General features: G+C 43.1%; 1 long non-coding RNA gene across 1 annotated transcript; it reads right to left on the bottom strand.

The window, feature by feature from the left end:
* Positions 1-2,020: 2,020 nt before the first annotated feature.
* Positions 2,021-3,946, bottom strand: LOC146856771 (uncharacterized). The gene is made up of 5 exons (XR_014979498.1): positions 3,834-3,946; positions 3,610-3,709; positions 3,403-3,519; positions 2,902-2,984; positions 2,021-2,443 (listed from the first exon to the last, which is right to left on the bottom strand). It is a non-coding gene; the product is annotated as an uncharacterized LOC146856771 (long non-coding RNA).
* Positions 3,947-5,893: the final 1,947 nt, after the last annotated feature.

The following is a 5,893-nucleotide window of genomic DNA, read 5'->3' as shown; positions in this document are numbered from 1 at the left end:
CCGACATCCCCTATAGGCAGGTTTTTCTCAACCTGTGGTATAAAGTTGACAAAGCGAGCAGAGTGGGTTTAATGGCCGTGCACAGGCGCACATGGAATGAATATTTTTGTAGTTCTTAGGGGCGGCAAGGATGGGGCGGAGGTTCATTTGTGTCAGCCCAGACTGAGAACGTTTCCAGGGTTTGGCAACCGTCTTATTGCAGCTGCACCCATGTACTTCACAGGTCTTTAAAAGACCAGTTACGTGTTAACTGTGATGCTTTGTTGTTTTACACCCTTTCATCTCCACTCTGCATATGGCGGGAAGAATTAGCCCCCTCACTCCGAATTTTTAGCAGCCCCTCCCGAAATTTGGTTCTAGTTGCGCCTCTGGTGTGGTGAGTCTATTGTGGTTCTTGCGGATAGTAGGAATACTGCCATGCGGTAACAAAGCAATGGTTGGGGGGCTGTATGCTGGTCTAAGGATGCGACAACCTCTAGCTCGTGCTTCTGCACATGGGGCGTTCAGTGGAGAGGCATTGAAGGCTATGGGGAAGTGGTGCCCAGGACATAGCCTTCAATAGTGCAACAGGCGCAGTGGCAACGGCCCCCAAGGTGGGAAGGACCCACTGTGCTCCCATGGTGACTTGTTTTCTGAGGAACCTCAAAATAGGGGGGGGGGGGCATGTTTCTGTTTACATTTCTCTTCTAAAGCAATTCCTCACAGTTGCTCAATGTCAGTGCTTGTTCTCGTAGTTCTAATATGCTGTATGCGCTCAAATGATGTCATAGCCTGAGATTAGGCAGGGCATTATGGAAAAGAACACCTAATGCATGCAAAAAAAATTCATAACTAGTCGGTAGGTGTTGGAGACTTGAACTCTGTCACAAATATATTTTGCAACCAGTACCTTTTGGAGGTTACATGGACACAATTAATATATGTGGCGTTACAGCCAGACATGCCAAGTTAGCTAGTAGGATTGTCTGGCTACGGACCCTCCCAGCCGCGTAGTTCGCTCCATTGCGTTATTGTAAGAATTCCTCCCCCCCAAGCTCAGCTTCCTCCAAACAAGTGGGCTAATACAAATCTACACCTGTTGGTCCCCTGGGGTCTATGGGTAGATATTCTGCGTCCTCATGCCATCCATGTAGCTTACCTAAGATTTCGTATCCTACAGATGAGTCCCCGCCACTGGCTGCTATGCTCAGCTTACCTGACCCTGGAGTCCATACCTTGCCTGATGGAAACCTAGCTGCAGATACAGACAAAACGGAGCTGCTGGTCCTTGTATGGCCATAAGCGACCCCTCCCTAAGGGGCCTCTCTCCACCCCCCCGCACCCCCACACTATGGGTGCTTAAAGATATGTTTCTGCCTCATATGTTCCAATGGGTACCCATTTACTACTTGGTTATGACTGCACCTTATAAACTGGAAGCCATATCGACCTTATTGTCTGGCTACGGACCCTCCTAGCCGCGAAGTTCGCTCCATTGCGTTATTGAAAGAATTCCTCCCCCCAAGCTCAGCTTCCTCCAAACTAGGGGGCTAATAAAAATCTACACCTGCTGAGCCCCTGGGGTCTATGGGTAGATATACTCTTCTGCGTCCTCATGCCATCCTCGTAGCTTACCTAATATTTCGTACCCTACAGATGCGTCCCTGCCCCTGGCTGCTATGCTCAGTTTACCTGACCCTGGAGTCCATACCAAGCCAGACAGGTCATCCTGTTTGGGGGATAGAGAGGCCACCGGCACAGTCCTGCCAGGTTGGGCTGGTGCATAGGCGGTGAGCCATAGGTGGGCGATCCAATACCAAAACGGAGGCATGATTGAGGGCACCGGTGAGGGGTCCAGTTGGAGGAGTCGAGGACCGACTGGCTGGGGTCATAGTCTTAAATACGAAAACATACGAAAAAAGGGGAATATCTCTACCTATAGATTTCGAAACGTACAAAGTATCGTTTTTTGGTATATCACAACTTGGACTAAGACAGCAGAGAAAAATACAGACAATTAAGTTCAAAACATAAACAAGAATCAAATTTGTAAGAGTTTTATTTTTAAATTAGATTAATTTTGGAGGGATAAATTCAGAACATTTGCTGATTTGCTATAAATGCAGAATAACCTTTCAAATAAAAATAAACATACTAATCATGGTCCCAGACGTGCTCAATCACACACAAACTTACACATTCATACCGAAATCATTCAACACCATAGACATTACATTCGCACATTCACAATTGCAAGATGTAATAAAATATGTAAACAAAAATCGATATGGACACAGAATCATATGAATATTCAATATTATGTCAAGTGACACGTGTTCAAAATAGAGGAATTAGGGCTTGAGTGGGCCACATGTAGGCGCCGACGCGCGTTTCGGTGAATTCACCGAAATGTTGGTGCCACCTTCCTCAGGGCAAACAGAAATCAAAAGTCTTAGAATGGGACCTATCAAAGAAAATAACAATGTATTGAGATAACAGATCAACATGCAATATTGATAACATCGTTCATTTAAATCAATGAGCATATCATACAGAAGTCATTAGTCACAATTGTTGAACAAAGCACCAAAATATGGCTAGGAATGTTTTTCTCTACATAAAGATAAGTTAAAATGCGGCTAACACTGGACATTCCCAAAAAGCCACAGTGATTCAAGGGGGAAAAACATATGCAAGAATTGAAATAGAAAGAATCAATTAAATAGGGAGATATGTACATAATAAGAGCAACTTCTTTCTTAATTTTTATCTTTTTTCTTCAGTACAAAGGTGGCACGTGGTCAAAGGAAATTATTTTTATCCCAGGGAATGGCAAAGAGGAAAGAGGAAAGGGGAAGGGAAGGTAGAGGGGGTAGGGGGAAGAGGGGGGAGGGGGAAAGGCAAAAAATAATTGGCGCTCACCTGTGAAATCACATAGAAGGTATGAGCAAGATAGCTCGGGTTAAAAAGCGATCAATAGATGCATTTGCTTGAAATAAATCTGCCTAGAAGAAACAAATATATAGAAAATGAAAATGAACTAATCAGGAGGAAACGGGCCCTGAAAGGGCGTACAAGCCCTGAAATCTCAATGCTGCCTAAATGGGTCATTAGGGCAAGAATTCAAACTGTCGACAAGCTTTGGGGTCGAGGTTAGGCCTCTAGATGGTTAAATGGGTGAAATATGGCAGTTTTGAAAAAACGAATTAGAAGCGAGAAACCATGCTGACTCACTTTCTAAGGAGATAAAGGGATAAAAAACAGAAACACAACACATTATAGCATGTAACAAGGATTGTTTGATACAGACATCCTTCATAGAGGGTGCCAAAAGTACAGGAACACGGAAAAATAGAAGGCTAAAGAAGCACAAAATATGCATATACGTGCACATTCAAAGAGGCAAAAATATGGACAAATCACCTGGGCGAAGAAAACGAGTAAAAAACTCGGAGTAAAAAACGAATTCCTAAAATATCGAGTCGGAGGCGAATCCCTGAAAGATAGAATGCCAGGCAAGAGATAATAAGGCTGACGAACCTACAAAGATAAATGAAGAAATTAGGTAAGCATGACACGGGTATGCAGACAAACAGAGTGAAAAGATAAGGGAAAAATGGCAGGCGCTACCTGATTGAAAAACGGGGCTTTAATGAGCCATGGAGAAATAATGTGGATGCATCCTGGTAAATAACACGGAGATGCTCGTCGTGATAGGATTAGACCGAGGCTATAAGAATAGGTAAAAAAATGGTGCGTTAAGGAAATATAAGAATCAAGACATGTCAGGCGCTAGGTTAAAGAGAAAGAAAAAAAGAAGAAAAAGAAAAGAAAATCGGCTCTGAAGTAAGTACCTGATGTCGCACGAGTTGTCAGTCCAGAGGGCTCTAACCGAAAAGTAAAGCCTCAGGTGAAACGAATCGGTCCGGAGAGCACACGCGGTTTTCAAAGGCCGTTTAAATAGGCCAATGGGCTAGCGAGTCACTGATTGAGCATCATCTGAAATAAAGGGGAGGGGAGCGAGTCTGCCTTAGTAGAAACATTGGGCAGTAAATTACCCAACGACTGAAAAGTCGTATAGTACTACGAATTCAAAATACTGCAAAATCAGTGAGCCAGAAGAATAGACGAATAGAAGAATGAAAAAATGAAGTGTTGCAAAGCGATAGCAATGCTATCGGAAAAAAACCCTACGAGCAAGATTTAAGCATGAGTCAAGAGAGTATATGAAAGCAGGGGTGTACTAAATAATATAAGTGAATAGATAGATCTATAGAATTAGATAAAAAATATATATTATGGCATCAGACTACATTTTTCAATAAGGGACATGCAAAGAAATAAGCCAAATTATACAAGTGATAGTAATTGCACCACAGTATAAAAAATTATAGGGCTGCATGTCTCGCAGTGCCTATGTATAATTTCTTACATTTAAGGCCAAGATGTATAAACATAGAGGCAGTCTAAAAAAGGGGCTTAGCAGATGGCATTTTCCCAAGGTAGGGATTCGTTCAGACCTCTGTCCTTAGATTTAAGGACAAATATCCAAAAAACTTCTCGTTTCCTGCGTACATTATTACTGTCGGTTCCTCTTTGTACGCGGATCTTTTCCAAGATCGTCCAGCGAAGGTCAATTTCTGAGTGGCCCTTTTGAACCCAATGATCCACTAAGGGGGCTCCATGTTTGAATCATCTGATGTTAGATTTGTGCTCACCTATACGTATCCTTACTTCTCTAGCAGTTTCACCTACATAGGTGAGAGAGCAGGGGCATTGGATGGCATAGATGCAGTTCGAAGTCCTGCAGTTGGTCATGTCTTTCATGTTGACCTTGTAGTCATTTATGCAGATATTGTCACCAACTATGGCGTGGGCACATGCATGGCAAGTACCGCACTTGTGATTGCCTTTGATGGGGACCAATCCCTCAATAGACTTTTGCGTCCAGTCCTTGGATTCAGGCTGTTTAGCTTTGACTATCCAATTTCGCAGGTTTTTATTTCTGCGAAATGCAAAAAGGGGTTTGGGGATGTGGGTGGTTTCTGAGTCTAAATTGAGCAGATGCCATTGTGAGTTTACAATTTGCCTGATTTTGTTATTCATCACAGAATGTTTAGTGACACAGACTAACTTATCTGGCTGGTTTTGCGATTTGGGTTGGAACATGGAGTCACGATTGTAGTAGCGGGCTCTCTTAAGGGCGTTCTTTACCATTCTTCGGGGGTATCCTCTTCGGATGAATTTCTCTTTCATAGTTTCAGCATGGACGAGATAGTCATTGATAGTAGTACAATTTCTACGCAAGCGTAGGAACTGACTAAAAGGTATTCCATCTTTCTGGCTTCTCGGGTGGAAACTATCGAAATGGAGGAGTGTGTTCCTGGCGGTAGGTTTCGTGTATAAAGAGAAGCAAAGTTTGGAGTCCCGATATTCGACCCAGACGTCAAGGAATTCTAATTTAGTTGTGCTCGTATGTGCAGTAAATCTAAGATTGATGTCTGCTGCATTAATCCATTCAATGTACTCATCAAGGGACACTTGGTCACCGGTCCAAATGAAGAAAACATCGTCAATGTACCGGGACCAAAGACGCACGTTTTCAAAAAAGGGGGCAATTTCATTATAGATGTTACATTGCTCGAAATGCCCCATGTACAGGCAGGCAACACTCGGGGCACATGCCGCCCCCATGCTGACTCCCTGGACCTGTTGGTAATAGTTTCCATCATATTCGAAGAAATTTTCTTCCAGGACTATAGTAAGACACCGAACTAGGAATCTACCATTGTGAAGGGTTGGATCTTTTTGGATAATGTTGGTCACAACCTTGCAGGCCTCTGTCTGGGGGATGTTAGAATACAGAGATTCAACATCAAGTGTGACCAAAAATTTCTTGTTGAGGGTTATACTG

The sequence above is a fragment of the Triturus cristatus genome, chromosome 3_2 (genome assembly GCF_964204655.1).
Source record: "Triturus cristatus chromosome 3_2, aTriCri1.1, whole genome shotgun sequence".
Lineage (NCBI taxonomy): Eukaryota > Metazoa > Chordata > Amphibia > Caudata > Salamandridae > Triturus > Triturus cristatus.
The sequence above is the reverse complement of the archived record's forward strand: the minus strand, read 5'-3'. Positions and strand labels throughout refer to the sequence as shown.